We start from the raw sequence: 21,968 nt of genomic DNA, 5'->3' as shown, positions 1-21,968 counted from the left end.
CAACTCTCCTTTCATCACCATATATTTGACTCCCTTTACCCTCTTCTACCTCTTCCTCTTCCCCCTTCCCTCTGGTAACCACTAAACTTTTATCTGTGTCTATGAGTTCTTGTTTGTTTGTTTATTGCTTTGCATTTTATATCCCACATATGAGTAAAATCATATGGTTCTCAACTTTTTCTGTCTGACTTATTTTTCTTAGCCTAATAATCTCAAGATCCATTAAGTTGTTGGAAATGGCATAATTTCATTTTTTCTTATGACTAATATTCCATTGTATACATGTACCACATCTTCTTTATCCAATCATCTATTGAAGAAATAGGTAATTTTGATGCCTTTATAGCTGTACCAGAACATAGAAAAAGAAAAGTTTTTATAAAATCAGCATATAAATTTTGATAAAAATAGCACAAAAAAGAAAATTATAGGCCAATCTCACATGTGAATATCTATGCAAAAATCCTAAATAACAAGGCAAATAAAATCTAGCAATAAACTAAAAAATCTAGTAGAATTTATTCTAGAAGTTTAAGGAAGGGCTATTATTAGGATATTTATTAACACAATTCACCAGATTACTAGGTTGAAAGATAAAAAGATATAATTATGTTGATAGGTATAGAAGAAGCATTTGATAAAAAGCCAATGTCTGTATCTGACATTAAAGAAATCATAGTAAAATAGAATAGAGGAGTACTTCTTTAATATGAAAAAAATACATCTGTCAAACCAAAATGTAGGAATATACTTATGGCAAAATACTGGAAGCATTCATATTAAAATCACAAATAAGACTCGGATGCCATTATTCCTATTATTACCTGACATTAATATTAAAAAGTTAATAGTTTTCTTACATAAGCAATAATCAGTTAGGAAATAGAATGGACACACCAAGTCTTGTCACCAAAAAGATGTTTTCAGACATCTCTAAAGAGGGGTTTGAAAGAAAACAAATAAATAGAGACACATACCTTACTCATGGATAGGAAGGCACCTTACACTTAACAATTCTTTCTAAATCGATGTTTAGATCCCCATGCAAAAGACCAAGATTTTGGGGAAAATTGTCAAAAATAATTTTGAAGTTCACCTAGAAAAATAAACATGAAAGTATATTCAGGAAAATTGAGAAAGAGAAGAGTCAAAGAGTAGAATAGCTTTATGATATCAAGTTGTGTTATGAAGCAGTTGAGAGTAATAGCTAAGAGATTATCTCTAGAGCCAATCTAAGATGAAATCTTGGCTCTTCCACTTAATATCCTTGTGAACTTGGTAAGTTACTGAACTTCTCTATGCCTTATGTTAGGCTTGTAAAACACTTATAATAGTACCAGCACATAATATATATTTAATAAATCTTTGCTGTTGTCATTATGAAGTCACCTTAATTAATACAGTAGGGTACTCATACTGGAATAGATGGGCTAATCAGTGGAAAGGAACAGACAATTCAGAAATAAATGCAAAAACTAATAGGATTTAACTTATAAATAAAAAAGTCATTTCAAATCAGTGAATAGGGTAAATTAATAAAGAATGTTGGAAAAACTGGTTAGCCATTAAAAAGTAGATTCCTACATTATTTCCTAAATACACGTATAATCCAGAAAAAAATTCAGATAAAGATTTAAATGTAAGAAATAAAATCACAGAAGTTTTAAAAGAAAACAAGAAAAATTGTTTTTATAATCTTGGGGATTAGGGAAGGCCTTTATGAATAGGCATAAGCCAGAATCCATAAAGAAAATGTTAATAAATTTGTTTCTGTGAAAAATTAAAACTTCATAGTCAAAAGAAAACCAACAATCAATACAAAAATAAGAGCCAAACCAAAGTTTTCTATCCACCCATAAAAAAATACATTGACAAAAGTCAACACAAAGATTTACTAAGTTTCCATACCTGAAAAAAATTAGCAGAATTTGTTTCTGCTCTGGAGAAGGAGGTGTAGAAAAAAGAGATGTGGAACAGATAAAAATGGGGCTCACTACATGGGGCCTCCTCATTGTCTTTGCACCTTAGTATTCAGTTGGGCAGTCTCCCTCTCCCCACCATTTTCTGCCACTCTCTCTCCTCTCCTCCCCCCATCTGTGTGGTAAAAGCAAATTTTGCTGATGTACTTCTGTGGAATTATTTAGTCATCTTAAAATAGCACCTGAGGTTTTTTTCCCAGTCAAGATGGGGGAGTAGGTAAATGCTGTGCTTACATCCTCTCAAGACCACATCAAAATTACAACTAAACTACAGAACAACCATCATTGAAAATCGCCTGAACTCTAGCTGAACTGAAGCCCTACAACTAAGGACATACAGAAGAAGCCACCTCAAGACTGCTAGGAGGAGCAGAGACATGGAACGGGCTGGTCCCACACCCATGTGTGACCATTAAAAATAGGGAGGGATATCTTGGTTGTGGAAGTCCACCTGGAGGAGCAACGGGTCCCAGCCCCACACCAGGCTCCCCAGCCCAGGGTTTGAGTGCTGAGGGAGAAGTCCCCATAACTTCTGGAGATTGTGGAGATTCTGGAAATTCAGTGGAGATTGGGGCTGAGTGAGACAAGGGTGGCTGGAGTCCTTGGCTCTTCTCTTAAAGGGCCTGCACATGGACTTACTTGCTGATGAACTCACTTGCTCTGAGCTCCAATGCTGGGGCTGTAGCTCAAAAGGCAACAGGGACATAAAAGGAGGACTGAATTGTTTGACTTCAGTGCAAGGGCTGGAGGGGCAGCTTTTTCCATGATGGAGGAGCTGCCAGAAGCCACTGTTTCTTTGTTGAAACCTCCCCTGTCCTGGTGTGCAGACCCAGACAGGCACCATATTTGAGTCTTCATCAACCTGGATAGCATTATTAGTTTTCCCTGCCCTGGTGATTCCCTGAGACCCTGGCCCACCCAACTTTCGGGCACACTCAGGCTGCTTCTAGTGGCTTTTCTGTGCAAATGGCCTGTCTTTTTTTTCACATTTATCATTATTGTTATTCTTATTATTACTAATTTCAGGGGTACAAAATGACATAATGGTTAGACATTTACACACCTCACAGAGTGACAACCCCAACAAATTCACTACCCATCTGACACCATACATAGCTATTACAGTATCATTGACTATATTCCCTCAGCTGTACTTTACATCCCATGACTATATACTTTTTAAATTATAGTTGGCAATCAATATTATTTAATATTAGTTGAAGGTGTATAGTGCAGTGGTTAGGCATTTATATAATATATGATGTGATCCTCCTAATAAGTCTAGTGCCCATCTGACAACATACATAGTTTTTACATTATTGATTATATTCCCCATACTGTATTTCACATCCCTATGACTATTTTCTAACCAATTTACACTTCCTAATCTCTTCACCTTTCTCACCCATCTCTCCAACCCTCCTCCCATCTAGCAACCATCAATTTGTTCTCTGTTGTCTATAAGTCTATTTCTGTTTTGTTTGTTCATTTATTCTGTTCTTTAGATTCCCCATATAAGTGAGATCATATAGTATTTGTCTTTCTTAGTCTCACTTATTTTACTTATGTCCATCCATATGGTTGCAAATGGTGAGATTTCTGCTGTTCATTCCTTCTAGTATATTTTTCATTTATTGTATTCTTTATTTCTGACGGGTTCTTTTTTATGGTTTCTATGTCCTTCTTTATGCTTACTATCTCTTTGTTGAAATTCTCACTAAGTTCCTTAAGCATTCTTATAGCCAGTGTTTTAAACTCTGTCTCTGGTAGGTTGGTTGACTCCATTTCATTTAGTTCTATTTCTGGAGGTTTCTCCTGTTATTTTATTTGAGACTTTTGTTTGTTTGTTTCCTCATTCTGGCTTCCTCTCTGTGTTTATTTCTATGTATTAAGTAGACATCTTATGTCTCTCAGACTTGCCAATGATCAAGTAGATCTCTTATGTAACATGTGTCCTGTGTGGTCAAATGGTGCAATCTCCCTGATCTGTGTATGTTCCAGGAGTGTCACTTGAGTGTGTTGTATGTGTTCTTCTGTTGTAGTTTGACCCTTGATTGCTTTTGTTGTGTCAGTGGGTTGGATTGACTCCCAAGTTGACTGACTGTGAGAATTGGCTACATACACAGTGTGTGAGCTGCTGTGTGGGGGCTGACCCCTCTGAGTGGGTTTTGCCCCTATAGGCTCTGGTGCCTGTGGAGTCCACCTTTTGGGTGTGCCACTTGTGAGGCTAACTAGTTAGTGCTCTGGTGGGGTCTGGAGCTGGCCTCTGGGTGAGTTGTTTCTGGTGTCTCTTGGGAGGGGCTCCCGTGCAGGGCAATCTCAGCCTTGTCGGTGACTGGCCCATAGATACCGGATAGGATCTAAAAAGTGTTATGTGGTTGACTGCTGCCTGTGCTGGACCTTGAGGCACATGGAGATGGCTTTGCTGTGAACCGAGGCCAGCTACTACGAGCAGTGGGCCCGAGGCAGCTTAGCACAAAGCCCAGGGCTTCCTAGGCCTATTGCCATCTGCCAGCTGTTCATAAGGCTCAGCCATTGAAAGAGTCTCCTTAGGAACTTGGGTTGGGCTGGTTGACCTGGTGCTGAGAGTGTCTTCAGCAGTGCAGCATTACCTGGGTGGGGCAGGGTCCCACGGAGTCATGAGGTATGGCCAGTGCTTTTTACAAGGTTAATGCTGATTCAATTCTTGCGACAGTGTCTGGCCTGTGACCACTTCACAAAAACACCCTGAGAACACTGCAGCCAGCCACTGCTCACTTTAGGTCCTCAGGTCCCCAAGAGCTGCACAAGAGAGGCTGTGGCACAGGTTGTGGCTCAATGCCCACCACCCAAAGTTCTCCCGGCCACTGTGGGCCTCCTGCTACTGTAAATGGCTTCTGCACCTTGTGGGGCAGGGCCAGCCATTCAATAGCTGAGAGTGCCCTGGTCGATGCAGTATTAGCTATGTGGGGTAGGGACCCAGGGCATCACCAAGATAGTGTGCATATGTGGATTTTACCAGACCAATGCAGATTTGGTCCTTTGGAGGAGGGTTCAACATAGAAAAGATGGCGCCTTCCTGTAGGCTACACGTAAGGCAGGCTCCACACAAGGGTAATGGCTGCTGTCCCTCCAGCACTTACCTCGGAGCCATACAACTCAGTCTTGCCCTTTATAACTCTGGTACCTCTTGAGTTGCTGCCCCTCCAACAGACACCAAGAGAGTTAGCAAGTGAGTGACTCTGTGTGAGGGTCCTTTAAGAGGGCATCTGTGTTTCCAGCTGTCTTCCATCTCACCAGATGGACAGACAGAGTCCTCACTGATTTCACTGCCAGATGTTGTGGGAAATCCTCTTTTTGGTACAGGACCTTTGGGCTGTGGAGCCCAGTGTGGGGCTGGGACCCCTCCCTTTTCTGGGTGGACCCCCACCACTAAGGTGTGCCTCATGGTGTTCAACCATTATCTGGGGGTTTGGGGTCAGCCTGTTTCATGTCTCTGCCCCTTCTACCAGTCTCAATGCAGCCTCTTCTTTAGATCCTTAGTTTTATGAGTTCTGTTCAGCTAGTCTTCAGATGACTCTGGAAGTTGATTGTTCTATAATTTATTTGCAATTTTGGTGCGATCCTGGGATGCAGTTGGCATAGCATTTACCTAATCCACGATCCACAAATGGCTTGTCTTAGCTCATGCTACAGACTTTCCGAAAATCTCTCAAAGGTTCACAAAACTCAAACAAGCAGCATCTGGCTTTGAGTGTGCCATACCTCTTGTTGAGTCCTAAGCTCGGCACTAGTGACAGCTGTCCTTGGTTTGTAGCTTGACCCATCAAGGCACCTCCAAGTCCAGTGCAGGTGGTGACTATCTGTGGCTTGCTTTGTTGCTCATACCGGGTGGTCCCAGGGATGGCATGCTTGGTGGCTAGCTTTGAACTGAACCAGAGCATCATCCAGCTGCCTCCAAAGATGACACACCCAAAGGGCAAACTGGGCAGGCACCAGAGCTTCTCTAAAGCAAATCTTGGTCTGTAGGGTCAGCTCCTGCACTACAGCTCCTCCACTGTAATCACAGCCAGTCTTCACAACCAATTAGCCCAAGGGTCAATCCCTTCCACTGATTTGCAAACAGCAACAAAGGCTGGCACACACAACCCACACAAGCAGCACCCCATTCAGGTGACGAGGGAGACTGCATGATTGGGCCCCACAGGGCACCTATTACATAAAGCCACTCTATTAAGACCAGCAGTCATAGCAGCCTTACCTAATACATAGAAACAAACACATGGAGGCAGCCAAAATGGGGAGGCAAAGAAACATATCCCAAACAAAAGAACAGAACAAAGCTCCAGAAAGAGAACTAAACATAGTGGAGACAAGTAATCTACCAGATACAGAGTTCCAAACACTGGTTATAAGCATGCTCAGTGATGTCAGGGAGAACTTCAACAAAGAGATAAGAAACATAAAAGTGGAGGTAGAAAACATGAAAAAGAAGCAGTCAGGAATGAAGAATACAATAACTGAAATAAAGAATACATTAGAGGGAATCAACAGTAGATTTGATGAAGCAGAGAATTGAATCAGTGATTTAGAAGATTACAGCAGAAAACACCCAATCAAAACAGAAAAAAAAAGAATCCAGAAAATGAGGATAGTTTAAGAGGCTTCTGGGACAACATCAAGCATACCAATATTTGTATCATAGGACTACCAGAAGGAGAAGAGATATAACAAGGAACTGAAAACCTATTTGAAGAAATAATGACCAACAACTTCCCTAACCTAATGAAGGAAATAGATATACAAGCCCAGGAAGAGCAGAGAGTCCCAAACAAGATGAACCCAAAGAGGCCCTGTGGCGACAGAGCCAGGAGTGCAATTTCCAGGCTCTCAGCCTCACGTGGAAAGGACCTGGCTCAGGTAGTAAATGGCCATCAACTGTGATTGAATGGTCATCAGCTGTGGCTAGTTGGCTGTCAGCTATAACCAGTGAGCCATTGGCCATTAATATAACTGCTGTGGCTACGCTAGTAGCAAATGGGGGCTAACAAGAAGATGGTGGTTGAGCTATCAAGAGCGGATTGCAGTTAGCACAGCAGATTACAGCTATCAAATGAGGTTGGATTCCAGAGAGAAGTGGACGGCAGGTTGCAGATCGTGTGGCTCCTGCTTCCTGTGTCTCCAACCCAGCCGCCAGCGAGAATATAGTGGTATGACTCCCCTATCTATGGCTCCATGGGTGTTCCTTTTTGGCCTCACTATGTCCTGTGTTCTTATGTGGGGAGCGGGACCAGAGACCCCACCTGACATCCTGCATGACAGGCCCACACCAAGACACATCATAATTAAAATGCCAAAGTTAAAGTCAAATAGAGAATCGTAAAAGCAGCAAGAAAAAAGCAGTTAGTTACCTACAAGGGAGCTCCCATAAAACTATCAGCTGATATCTCAACAGAAAATTTGCAGGCTAGAAGAGATTGGCAGGAAATATTCAAAGTGATGAAAAACATGGACCTACAACCAAGATTACCCAGCAAAGCTATCATTTAGAATCAAGGACAGATAAAGATCTTCCCAGAGAAGAAAAAGCTAAAGGAATTTCTTACCACCAAACCAGTATTACAAGGAATGTTAGAGGGAATTCTTTAAGACGAAAAAAATAAAAGTAAAAAATATGAATAATAAAATGTAAATAACTGCATGTCAACAATTATTTCAATGTAAATGGATTAAATGCTTCAATCAAAAAATAGTGTGGCTGAATTGATAAGAAAACAAGACCTTTACATATGTTACCTACAAGAGACTCACTTCATATCAAAAGACACACACAGACTGATAGTAAAGGGATGGAAAAAGATATTTCTTGCTACCTGTGGTTCATCTGGAAAAGTTATGAAAAATCAGTTTGAGGTATTGGTTTTGTTTATCTGAAGGTTAAATATTTCAAATTTGAATATAAAAACAGAACATACCTGTTGTAGCTTTATGAAATTATAACCCAATGCCTAATATTTTCTTCAGATTATTTTATTAAAAATAAACAATTTTGAATCATTATTGATTAAAAAATAACACCTAAAATGTAGTAGATATTCAATAATAATGATTTTTAAAATTAATTCATCTCTTGTGTTACTTTATCTCCTGCAGATATACATATCTTCAATGTCTCACCTCCTATGTCAACTGACTTTGCAAAAGATTTTTCTTAAACAAATGCAGCTGTAATTCTCAGAGAAATCATGATGCTAGAGATGACAAATAAATATGTAAAAAATTATACAAATATTATACATTATGTATACACACACACATTCACACAAGCACAAATATGCCTACAAATATAGCCTCACACATCTATGTGTTTCCCAAATTTTGCCCTGTATGTATTTTTTTCTATGTTCAGTATAAATACAGAAAAACACCCATAGACCTATTCTGTTTATATATGTGTATGTATATACATATGTATATATGTATATACATATATAATTTGATTCTATAGCTCTATAAATCTATACATTGCAAATGTATAAAAAATCTTGTATGATACAGCCAAATATCACCACAAATATATTCTCTAGTGTTTGTGAAAGGGCTTTTAGCTTCCATTTTTAAATTTTGTGTATTTGTTGGATTTTCCATGTTTTATTATTTTGATGAAAAACTAAACTTAAAAATTAAACAGAGTGTTTGGAAGGACTGAAAAAGGTAAAACAAAGATAGAAAATATTCCCAGATTTCAAATTTTCAAATTTTCAACAAAATACTTGAAGTCATTTTATCACCATCATATTCTAAGTGACTGCAGGATGGCTTGTTGAATCTTGAACTCTCTACTAAAAAACAAACAAACAAACAAACAAAACTTAAAAAAATGTTTATAGTAAATTTGAAAAAAACAAAAAGGTAACAATGAACCAACAACTGAGAAGGGGCCAGTAACACTCTCTGCTCAGCAACCTGAGCCCTGCAATGGGGTTTTGTGCCATATGGAGAAGCATGCAGCCAATTAATTCTTCCATCCCTCAGATGCTCATTCTGGTTTATCCAGTATTATGACCACTCCCCTGTTCTTACTATTTCTTATCATCATTTGGAGGGCAGGAAAGAAAAATGTAAGAAAAAAAAATATAGAGCCCAATATATTAATTCATTCTCTCCCCACCCATTGTATGTGTGTGTGATTGTGTGTGTATGTGTGTGAGTGTGTGTATGTACTTTTTCCTAATTGTTAGCTACTGTTAAGTGTTTTTATAGTAGACTCTCACAGAAGCAATGGGTTGCCCATTGCAGACTTGAACACAGGGAGTAATATAATGACTCGTATGCAGCATTTAGAGATTACAGACTATTTTGCTTTTTAAAGGAACTATTAATTATGATTTGCTAACCTCAGTGATAGCACTCATCAGTATGCTGGAAATGTAACTCAGAATACAGTTTCTCTTGATTTAAATGCACTCAGTTCCACTCTCTGCTTGTGAAAGGAAATTGAGGGGTCTAATTATATATGAAGAATAGATAAATGGCAAAAGAAAAGATTTGGCTTCCAAGAACCACAATAGAGAATTAGAAATGGAAGATGAGGAACTGTCAAGAATACCAAATAATGTTTTCTGCATGTCCTTAGAAAACGAGGTGAAAGATGTGTACAAGCCAGAAATTTAAAAAGATGTGAGAGCTCACAGAAACTGCTGGTTATTGAGGGAAGACTCCCTGCTCTCAAAACAATGATTTCTGAAACAGCTGAGTCCATTCTTTTTAAGTGAACACTGGAAGGAAATAGTACAAATATAGCTGCTGTCTGAATTAAAATGTACATGCAAAACAGGGGACAAAACAATAAGAATTCCTTGAGGAAGAGTCTACTACTGCGTGGCACTGCCATTTTAACAGGTTGTGACTATAGAAGTGATAGTAGGAAACTAGATTCCAGAACGTGCTCCCTGAAATAGTAATAATATTAGTACCAGTTTCTAAGCATCAACTTGGTGCCAGACATGAGCCATAAAGATGCTGATGAAAGAGTCAGTTTCAGGTGTCTTCATCACACAGTGAAGGGTGAATGCTTGGGGGAAATACTGGGACCACTGCATGTGGATGTGGAATTTCTATAGGCTGATTATGGGGGTGGAGGAAAGGATAAGGGTGAAAAGAATTGAGAAGACATTTAGGCGTCAAGTTCAATGTTGGTTCATGCATCTCCTGCAGATTTCTACTGGTTGTATGTGCAGTCCAAATATTTGATAGTTTTTCACTTTGTGTTACACTGTTCACTAAGGGAAAGTAGTAAGTTCACTGGGAGGGTTGAGTGATTAAAGTCCAACTCTGTCAATGTATTTGTATCTTCCCTCTTTAATTTCTAAGAAAATATAGTTATGTATTCCAAGAGCAGCATTATTATATGAAGTCTTGGTAGCACATAAGAGGCTCTAGGGAATAATTGAGTTATAGTTGAGAACTTCAAAGCCCTGGTGAGAAGTTTTCTGTGAGAAAAAGATGGTGTTTTTCTTAAATACTGTATTCTGGAAAAAGTTAATAGGGCTATTTGAAAGTTTCTTATAGGATTTCAGGAAGATGTCATAGAATTTTGTGCATGAGATCAGAGGCTTCAATACAATTTTAGATGATGCAAATCTCAAGTTATTAATGATAATTAAAATGTTTCAGGAACATCTCTAATACTTGAGGTTTGCTTCACATACAGTAATCATGTTTTCCCAATGTTAAGTCTCTTGGTGTCACTCTTAGACACATAAACTTGGGAAAAATCAGGTGGCAATTCTTGCTTCGGTCAATACGCACTATAGTTTCTTCATGGTTCTGAATCCATCTAGTGTATAACAAGCCAGATTTAGCAAAACTAGGGTCACAACAGGGCAGAGTTAGGCAGGGATGAAAGAGATGACAGGGAGGGGTCAGAAAGGAAACGAGTCGCCATTACTGCAAATTGCTTTATACATTGGTAGAGCTAATTGTTCATTGTCATAAACTGAGGCATTTTTGGAGATACAGATTCCTGGCTGAGATTACCTTGGAAGCCAGAAAAGAATTCTAAGTGGCATCAGAAAATTTGTGAAGAATTCACACTGAACAAGTGAGGCTTGGAATAGGGGTCCTGGGTTCTCTTTTCCTTTTCTTGAAAGTTACTTCTCATTCCTGTGTCAGGTGATCCAACCTTAGAGCTATACATCCTCTATTCCTTTTTCCTTTGTGCTTGTTTGGAATTCGATGAGCTACATTGTAGCAGTAAAGGCAGCTGGTAACTGTTGGCCATAGTTTGGTAATATGCATTAATCAGGTAAGACAGCAATTAGAGGGAAAAAAAATCATGTGAATAATATTTCAGAATCCATTAAAATTCAGAATGTCTCAAGCTTGCTTAAGTAAACAATTGAAGCTATTTAGGGCAAAATAATATGCTTTAAGAATAAAAAAAGTCTTTTCAAAGAAGGAAGTGGCTAACTTGAGAGAATGCTTGCTGAACGGTGCCAAATATATTTTTGTGCGAGGACACCTGGGCCACCAGTTCTCTGAGACAGTAACTGCAAGGAAAGGAAATTTAGGGAGACTGCTAAGGTATTCAGTATTCCCAGCATTTCCCACACGAGAGCATTGTAGATATAGGGCTATATCCTCCACCCGGGGAGTTTTTCGTCTGGTTTTTCTACCACAGGGATACTGTTGTCCAAGTTCTTTCTCCAAGTGTTTGATCCTAAAATAGGAGTGCTATGCTTAGTTTCATCCCTAATTTTGACAGGTTCTAAAATAAATTTTTTCAGGTAAGAGTGACCTGTGAGATGAAATATATTTTAGTATAGATTTTGAGTGTAACCAAACCCCTTTTAACCCAGAAGTTTTGAGAAATGGCATGACCAGTAGGATATTTCAGTTAACTGGGTTCCTATAAAGGCAGAATAAGTATCAACACATTTTTTTAGTCAGTAAAATGGATTTGCCACTAATGCTTTATTTTGTTTAAGATGTGGCTTAAAGACGGATTCACCTTTTTTGGATTATTCATAAGCATCTGAAAAACCAATTGTGCTTTGTTGTCTTTGTTATCAATAATGTACAGCAGCAAATAAAATCCCTGGCCCTTGTGACTTTCTGAACGATTCTATTCTGTGTAACTAGTTCGTACAAATTGGTTGGTTATTCTCATTGCTTTCAATTATTTATAAAATATTTATTGAGTACCTACCACATGTCAGCCACAATGTTGAGTGTTGGTACACAGATATGAACAGAACAGAATCACTGGCTTCAGAGAGGTCACAGTCTGGGGAGGAAAACAGCTAAGTAAACAAGTAAATTGCTCACAAGTTTAGGTGATGGCAGCCATCCACAGCTAGGCAGGAACAGAGCTAGCAAAAGGGGAAGACAGACATTTCATCTCCTTCCTCCCGTGAAGTCATGAAACCAAAGTTCAAATTCACAAAGTTTGACAAGTATACTCAAAGGGAAATGGTTTAGCGTTATGCTTACCTCTCTGGATTTCTACCTCTGCTAAGCTCCTGACCTGAGTATTTTTTTATTTATTGCCAGATTATTGATATTTTTAAGATGTTTTAAATATAGTATCCAATAATTTTAGCTGTGTTCATTTAGAAAGTAGGTAGGGGAATCTAACCCCATCCTTCTCCCCCCCCCATACTACTGTAAAGGTTTCATTATATCCTTGATTATTTTCCTACCTCCAGTTTTCTCTGTTCTATTTTCCTGGACTCTTGGCTTGAGTATAATTCTCTTGCTCGTCTCTTGCATTTTCCATCTATTTTTCTATTGTTTCCTACTCTTAGAGATCTCAAATTTATAATGTCTACTGATTTTTTGTTTTAAATATATATTTGTTTTTATTTATTTTAAAACTTATTTATTTATTTTAAGATTTTTATTTAAAAATATAGCTAACATACATTATACCAGTTTCAGGAGTACACTATAGTTGTTCAACATTTATATACCTAAAGAAGTGATCACCATGATAAGTTCAGCAACCATCTGACACCGTACCACGCTATCACCATATTAATGACTATATTCCTCATGCTGTACGTTACATCCTCATGACTTATTTGTTTATACATGGAAATTTGAACCTCTTATTCCCCTTCACCTTTTTAAAATTTTCAGTTACAATTGACCTTCAATATTATATTAATTTCAGGTGTATAGCATACTGGTTAGACATTTATATAATTTAAGAAGTGATCCCCCTGACTAGTGTAGTACTCACCTGACACTATACATAGTTATTACCATATTATTGACTATATTCCCTATGGTTTACTTTACATCCCTATGACTAATTTATAACTACCAATTTGTACTTCTTAACCCCTTCACCTTTTTTACCCTGTCCCCCAACTCCCTTCACATCTATCACCGTGATAAATCTAGTACTCATCTGACACCATACATAATTATTACAGTATTATTGACTATATTCCTTATGCTACAACCTACATCCCCATGACCACTGTGTAAACCAATTTGTACTTCCTAATCCCTTCCCATTTTTACCCACCCCCTCAATTCCCTTCCCATCTGGCAACCATCAAAATGTTCTCTGTATCTGTGTGTTTCTGTTCATTTGTTTATTTTGTTCTTTAGATTCCACATATAAGTGAAATTACATTGCATCTGTCTTTCTCTGTCTGACATACTCCACTCAGCACAATACCATCCAGGCTACTGAGGATGGAAAGAACCCATTCCTTTCCATGGCTGAGCAATACTCCATTATATATATGTACAACTTCCTCTTTATCCATTCATCCATCAATGGACACCCAGTTTGCCTCCATATCTTGGCCGTTATAAACAATGCTGCAATGAACATATGGATGCAAATGTCCCTTGAAGTAGCGTTTTGGGTTTCTTTGGATAAATATTCAGAAGTAGCACTACTGGGTCCTTCTTTGTTTCTTGTTATAGCCTTTGTTTTAAAATCTTTTTTTTTTTTTTTTTTTTTCTGGTATAAGTATTGCTGCCACACCTTCCCCCCCATTGTCATGAAATTACATTTGCCATCCCTTTACTTTCTATCTGTGTATGTCTTTGAAATCTGAAAGTCTCTTGTAGGCAGCATATGTAAGGTTCTTGTTTTCTTATCCATTCAGTCACCCTATGCTTTTGATTGTACCATTTAACCCATTTACATTTAAAGTAATTATTGATAAGATACATAGTTATTGCCATTTTATTACACAAATTTTTGATCTTTTTTTTTTTTTTTTCATCTTAAAGAAGTCCCTCTAACATTCCTTGTAATACTGGTTTGGTGATGATGAACTCCTTTAGTTTTTCTTGTCTGGGAAGCTCTTTATCTGTCCTTTGATTCTAAATGACAACTTTGCTGAGTAATCTTGGTTGTAGATCCTTGCCTTTCATCACTTTGAATATTTTGTGCCAATTCCTTCTGGCCTGTAGAGTTTTTGTTGAGAAATCAGCTCACAATTTTGTGGGAGCTCCCTTATAAGTTACTAGTTGCCTTTCTCTTGTTCCTTTTAGGATTCTTTCTTTGTCTTTAACCTTTGCAATTCTAACTGTAATGTGTTTTTGTGTGGGCTCGTTTGGGTTTATTTTGTTTGGGACTCTCTGCAATTCCTGGGCTTGTATGTCAATTTCCTTCACTAGGTTAAGAAAGTTTTCAGTCATTATTTTTTCAAATATATTCTCAATCTCTTGTTTCTTCTCTTCTCTTTCTGGTACCCTTATGATGTGAGTGTTGTTACACTTGACGTTGTCCCCCAAATCTTCACTTTTTGGATTTTTTCTTTTTGCTGTTCCAATTGGGTATTTTATGCTACTGGGTCTTCCAATTTGCTGATTCTATCTTCTGCTTTATCTAATCTGCTGGTAATTCCTTCTAGTGCATTCTTCATTTTAGTTATTATATTTTTCACTTCTGACTGGTTCTTTTTTAAGGTTTCTATGTCTTTTTATTTTTTATGATTGCTATCTCTTTGTTGAAGTTCTAAGTTCCTTGAGCATCCTAGTAACCAGTATTTTGAACACTGCATGTGGTGGATTTCTTGCCTTCATTTCACTTAGTTCTTTTTTTGGAGTTTTCTCCTGATTCTTCGTTTGGGACGTCTTTCTTTGTCTCCTCATTTTGGCTGCCTCTCTGTGTTTGTTTCTATGTGTTAGGTAGATTTGTTACATTTCTCAGTTTTGCCAGGTGGTCTTATGTAGTAGGTGCCCTATGGGGCCCAGTAGCACAGTCTCCCTGGTCACCTGCGCTAGGTGCTTCAGGAGTTTTCCTTGTGTGGGTTGTGTGTACCCTCCTGTTATAGTTGAGCCTTTATTGCTATTGGCATGTCAGTAGGTGGAATTGACCTTCAGGCTGACTGGCTGTGGGGTTTGGCCACATCCGCTGCTTATGGGCTACTGTACAGGGTGCTTACCACACAGATTGGGATTTTCCTCAGTAGGCTCTGGTGCCTATTGAGACCTCCCTTTGGATGTGTGTCTTGTAGGACTAATTGGGTGGTGCTGTGCTGTGGTCTAAAGCCAACCTCCAAGTATGTTGGTTCTGGGGCCTTTTGGGAAGGGCTTTGGCACACGTCTAGGTAAACCACTGTCTGTGACCAGCCAGGGGCTACTTGTTAGGAGCTATAAAGCGACCCACCATTTGTCACAGCCTGTGCTGGACCTGGAAGCAAGTGGGAGAGGCCATGCTGTGAACTAAGGACAGCTGCCACCAGTACCAGGTCTGGGGCAGCTCCACAAAAAGCCAGGACACTCCAAGGCCTACTGCCACCTGCTTGCTCCTGTAAGGTTTGGATGCTGATAAAGCTTCTGCAGTACAGAGTTGGGTGCGATGGGGTCTCAGTGAGTCACCAGGGTGGAGCATGCAGAACTCACCAGACCAATCCAGATTCAGATTTGGCCATGGGCATGGAGGAGAGCTAAACACGGGTAAGATGGCACTTGCCTACCAGTTGCACAGGAAAAAGACCCCACACAGGGAAACTGGCAGCTGTCCCTCCAGTCCTCACTATGAAGCCATACAATTCAGTATTTTCCTGTATGTCTCTGATGCCCCCCAAGTCCCTGTCTCTCCATTGGAGGGCAGGATGAGTGCCTGTTGGCTTTTTAAGAGGATGTCTGGGTTTTGCAGTCTTTCATCCCACCCAGACGGTTGGAATCACCACTGTTTTTCACAGCCAGATGTTGTGGGGGCTCCGCTTCCTTGTACCAGTATTATGGCTGGGGAGCCTGGTGTGAAGCTGGGATCCCTGACCATGGCTGAGATATCCCTCCCAATTTTCATCCTCCACATGGAGGTTTGGGGCTAGCCCATTTCATGTCTCTGCCACTCCTACCAGTCTCAATGTGGCTTCTTTATATCCTTAGTTATGAAATTTCTGTTCAGCTAGACTTCAGATGATTCTTCAGGTTGATTGTTCTATAAGTTAGTTGTAATTTTGATGTGTTCACAGGATAAGGAAAGCACAGCGTTTAGCTGCTCCACCATCTTGGACCCCTTCTCTATTGATTTATTTTTCAGCACACATAATTATTTTCATATTGGTTAGTTTTTATTTTATAAATGAGATAGAGCCTTGGCTCTTTCTGGCCCAGGGGTGATCATAGATTATTTAATTTCATTAAAGGCCAGACTATCAACTTTAGTTAACTTACTAGGAAGGTATATGTGGGCCAATGAGTGTAAAGGTTACCTGTATAGCTGTTTTGATGACATGCCCTCTTTAATCATCCTGATTACTGACCCCTCACTTCTGCTGTCCATATACCCACTAAGGTGGAGTTTAGACCTTGATGGTATTCTGCTAGCTCCCTCCTTTGTTGTAGTTTCTCCAAGGCCATTTTGGGACTGCTGCTTTCTCTTCACTGTTTCAGTCCCTCTGCTCTTTTTTCAGAAATATATAAATTCTGGTCCATTAATGATATCCTTCTCCTGTTAAAACTATTGTGGATTAGTTTTTTTAGTGCCATCTGCTCGCCGCGCCACCTCCTGTTCCTCCCACCGCTTCCCTGAGTCACTGCCTGCACAGCTCTGGCTGCCTGGTTCCCAGTGCTGGCCACCAATATTTGGTGTTCTTAAAACATGGCAAACATTGACAACAAAGAACAGTCTGAACTTGATCAAGATTTGGATGATGTTGAAAAAGTAGAAGAAGAAGAAACTGGTGAAGAAACAAAAATCAAAGCACGTCAGCTGACTGTTCAGATGATGCAAAATCCTCAGATTCTTGCAGCCCTCTAAGAAAGACTGGATGGTCTGGTAGAAACACCAACAGGGTACATTGAAAGCTTGCTTAGGGTAGTTAAAAGACAAGTGAGTGCTCTCAAACCCTTCAAGTTAGATGTGCACACACAGAAGCCAAGCTGTATGAGGAAGTTCACGCTCTTGAAAGAAAGTGCGCTGTTCTCTATCAGCCTTTGTTTTATTTGATAAGCAATTTGAGATCATTCATGCAGTTTATGAACCTACAGGATAAGAATGTCAATGGAAACTAGATGAGGAAGATGAAATTTCAGAGCTGAAAGAAAAGGCCAAGATTGAAGATGAGAAAAAAGATGAAGAAAAAAGAAGACCCCAAAGGAATTCCTGAATTTTGGTTGCCTGTGTTTAAGAATGTTGACTTGCTCAGTGATATGGTTCAGGAACATCACAAACCTATTCTGAAGCACTTGGAAGATATTAAAGTGAAGTTCTCAAACACTGGCTAGCCTATGAGTTTTGTCTTAGAATTTCACTTTGAACCCAATGAGTATTTCACACATGAAGTGTAGATGAAGACATACAGGATGAGGTCAGAACCAGATGTTTCTGATCCCTTTTCTTTTGCTGGACCAGAAATTATGGCTTGTACAGGGTGCCAGATAGATTGGAAAAAAGGGAAAAATGTCACTTTGAAAATTATTAAAAAGAAGCAGAAACACAAGGGATATGGGACAGTTTCCGTTGATTCTTTCTTTGATTTTTTTGCCCCTCATGAAGTTCCTGAGAGTGGAGATCTGGATGACACTGTTGAAGCTATTCTTGCTGCAGACTTTGAAATGGGTCACTTTTTACGTGAGCGTATAATCCCAAGATCAGTGTTATACTTACTGGAGAAGCTATTGAGGAGGATGATGATGATTATGATGAAGAAGGTGAAGAGGTGGATGAGGAAGGGAAAGAAGATGAGGAAAATGATCCAGACTATGAGTCAAAGAAGGATCAAACCCCAGCAGAGTGCAAGCAGCAGTGAAGCAGGATGTATGTGTCCTTGAGAATAACCTTCACTGTAATATGAGTTTAAAAACAACTATTATATACTTACAGCCTTATGTTTTTGTATTTTCTTGGTAGACTCAGTAATTAATTTTTTTAAAGGAAAGGAACTGATATTTTAAAGACCAATTTGTTCTACCTAGCATTTTAACTTTAGTTTTTCTGCCAGATAGGTTGAATGTAGAAATTTGCACATTTTCATTAATTGCTACATAGTTTGGTTCTTCTGGAGTATTTTTATCCTGTAACTATTAGATTACAGCTATGAAAATGAACAGAACTGTTAAATGAAAAAAATAAAACTATTGTGGATTAATTCCTCTTTCCCCTCCTTTTTTCTTTCAATGGAAGTGGGCTTAAATAAAGTAAGAAATGCATGTGTTCAGTCTACTATCTCATACAAGAATTTGAATAAGAAAGCCTTTTTCCATTTTAGAAAAAGACTTACATTATTTTTTCCCCTGTCTTCTTCATATCTTTCCCCTAATTGATAAAAGTGTGTGGGTGGTGGTTAAATGTATAGGCCATAGACCACAAAATTGTGAGCGGGGAGCATGAGGACTAGAGAAGAAAGGTCATTCCATGGAGATCAAAGCCTCTAGGAACAGAGGACCCAGTCCGTCCATGTCTGCCATCACCACCCTAGTCTGAGATACTGCCATTCTCTTCTGGACATTGGAATAGCTTCCCATCAGGTATAGCTTCTACTCTCCTATCATCACTCTCCACACTTTACACAGTTCTCCTTTCAAATGCAAATCTTCCAACCTACTCTTCTTTCTTTCAGGACAAAGATACAACTGCTTGAGGCTCTACAGGGCCTGGCCCCTGCTTCTCTCTCCAGCCTCACCTCGACACAAGTTCCTCCTTGCTCTCTACTCCTTTAAGAGCCCAGGTGCTGGTTTTTCTTCTTGATGTTGGGGCGACAGCAGTAGACAATACAGGTAAGACTGCTGCTCTCTAGTTGATAGCGATCAACAAAAACCAAACATTTGAAAAATCTCTTTTGTTAGCCATGCTCCTGCCCCCCACAGGTTGCTCTTGCGTGCAGTTCCCTTTTCCTGGAACACCAGTCTTTCCATTTTAGTCAGGTTACTCTCATTCATCTTTCAGCTCTCAGCTTATAAATTAATTTCTCAGGAAAGTGATGGCTTCATCATAGGTTCTCATTATATCAGGTACCATTCCTTTCTGAAGTTATAATTTTATATTTGTTTGTTTTATTGTCTTCTTTCCACCTAGATGTATCCCCATGGCAACAGGAACCATGCCTGTTTTTTATTCCCATTGTATTTCCAGGGCCAGACCTCATGGGCACTGAATAGATATTTGTTGGCTGATTGAATGATTGAATGAGTGGACAACATTTCCTGTGGATAGAGACACTGAGTGTGTGTGTGTGTGTGTGTGTGTGTGTGTGTGTGTATACATGTGTGTATGCACATTAAGTAACCAACAGTGTCTATCAGGATGACTGCCATGACTGCAAAGCCCTTGACCTACCCTCCTTCCCCTGACCTCAGTCCCTGACCCGTAGGGGTGGGCCCTGAGAGCCATATTTGTGCTAATGATTCCATCATCTTAGACCTGACCACTTTGATCAAAGTGAACATTTGACCCAAAGCTCACCCAGTCAGAATCTTCCTTAATAATAAGAACAAAAGACAGACACTGGGAATTCTGAGCTAACTCAGGTCATCAATGGCAGGTCTCTAGAGGGAGCAGGCATAAATTCATGCAGCTAAGGTCTTGGAGTACTTTGATTGTTACCCTTCCCAAATCCTAAGTGTTCCTGGGATTTCTTGGACTCTGAGCTTTTCCAGTATTATACCATTTTTTTTTTCTAAGCTAGTTCAAGTTGGTTTTCATTACTGGCAACCAAAAGAGTAACATAGAAGGTAATCAGTTTTATAACACTCCAAGTTAGAAATTAAGGCCAGAACTGAGAAGAGTATAGTAATAGAGAAGAAGTGATGGATTTGAAGAAGTAGAACTAATATCAATAGAGCTTAATGACAATTAGGTATAATTCAGGATAGTTCTGTCTGAAGTGGAAATGGATGATTTTTAATATGCTCTGTGGGAGAGGGACCCCGGAGGTAGTTCTTGTGCTTAAACATTTCATTGCCTCTAAATTTAATAGATTTAACCAGATGAAAACCATTTCACTGGACTTTTACTTCCTTGGAGCACAGTAAATTGGTAAGGTTTTCTTCTCCTCTATTAAACATGGCTGAACATCTCTTAGGTTTATGGCACTGAAGGATTACTGAGCCCATGGCTGCTTCTAAAACTGTATTTGTTCTAATATCATCTGTCGGTAGGAAAACATAGTTTCTAAAGAAGCAAAATTTTCCACTGAAAACTTCTCTTTATGAAGTATTCTGCAAAGGACCAGTGTTCCAGCCTTCAAAGCAGGGATTGGAGTGGACGTGCTGGAAATGTCTCTCACAGGACTGGCCTGGGGACTCTGCTCTGGTCCCAGGAGCTTCACTCAGGAAGCTACCACCCTAAATAAATGCATATTTGTCTCCCACCCTCCAGACCACTCCCATTTCTCATAGATATTTCCAGAACATTGATTATTTTAGGTTTAATTTTTCATGCCTGTTAGCCAACAACGTGCATTTAGTTCTCTTTATGAGCAGAGCACCTTAGTAGGCAGAGCTCTCCTAAATGATGTGCTGGATTGTCAGCTGCACTCTCCCTTAGAGTGCTGCTCCTGGGGACGGCCTCCCATGCCTTTCTCATGCTGTCCATGAGACAGACTCAGAGTACCTCGCTCCCTCCTGACCTTTGGGAAAGCGTCCTTCAAGATCAAGCCTTCTCTGCGCCCCCACGGAGTTATCCTCGCTGAATTCAGGTAATTATGACAACGTCATGTATTGACTTACCTCTTTGTCTCTCCTGCCACACTGTAAGCTCCTTGAAGCCTGGGACTATGATATTTCATCCCTCTCTCCTAGCAGCTAACACATCACGGATATTTATTGTTTACACTGACTTCCTCTTGACTTACTCTTTCGGTAGCTTTACCATGACTCCTGGAAGGCATGTGGCTGGAGAAGAAAAGTGGAGCTGTGGGCATAGGAAGTTTAGATATATGCAGAGCTTGTAGATATATCTTTAACATGGCAGTTTTATATATGTGTGTATATATATGTATATATATGCATATACACATATATACATACACACACACATATATATACACACATATATATATATATATACTCTCACACAGACTTATATACATTATCTCTTATAATATATTTACAAGCATAGTGGGAAAGCACAATGGTCCCTAAATATAAATATATTCCTGAAGCAAACTGTGTGTTATGCAACCTCAGAAGGGGCACAGGGAGGATGAGGTAATTATGGTTCCCATATCAGAAGAACCTAGGGTGTTCTTAGTTGACAGGGATTCTTGTGTATGTGCCTGTTAAGGATCCTGGGGTGAGTGGCTTCCTCTAGCCTGTATGTGTGGCAAATGAAAGCAGAATGAGAATCTTCCTCAGCACCAGTGTCATCATGGTGTAGAATGTGGGACACGCAGCCTAGTTGATCCTGTTCCTTGCTTGCTGAGGCTTTGCATGGCTCCCATGAGTCATCTCTGTAACAAAGGCTGCTGCAGTAGCATTTGTCAACCTGGGGTCCTCTGTCTCAGGTGGCTGCTGCTCAGCAGCTAATAGGTGATTATCTCCTCTGCCCCTTGTGGGGCCCTGTCTAAACAGAATCCAATAAAGTCC

General features: G+C 39.5%; 1 long non-coding RNA gene and 1 pseudogene across 2 annotated transcripts in view; both read left to right on the top strand.

The window, feature by feature from the left end:
• LOC141570035 (uncharacterized) overlaps positions 1-21,968 on the top strand; it is a 73,760-nt gene that overhangs the window by 24,342 nt on the left and 27,450 nt on the right. The window contains exons 2-4 of one of the 2 annotated variants that reach the window (XR_012493776.1): positions 18,714-18,911; positions 19,004-19,160; positions 20,929-21,079. This is a non-coding gene — a long non-coding RNA (uncharacterized LOC141570035). The remainder of the gene's footprint in view (positions 1-18,713; positions 18,912-19,003; positions 19,161-20,928; positions 21,080-21,968) is intronic. The other variant, XR_012493777.1, reaches the window with a different exon arrangement.
• LOC109456691 (nucleosome assembly protein 1-like 1) lies at positions 16,583-18,299 on the top strand (annotated as a pseudogene).

This window comes from Rhinolophus sinicus, linkage group LG02, assembly GCF_036562045.2.
Source record: "Rhinolophus sinicus isolate RSC01 linkage group LG02, ASM3656204v1, whole genome shotgun sequence".
NCBI classification, from domain to species: Eukaryota; Metazoa; Chordata; class Mammalia; order Chiroptera; family Rhinolophidae; genus Rhinolophus; species Rhinolophus sinicus.
This window is presented reverse-complemented; position numbering and strand designations above follow the sequence as displayed.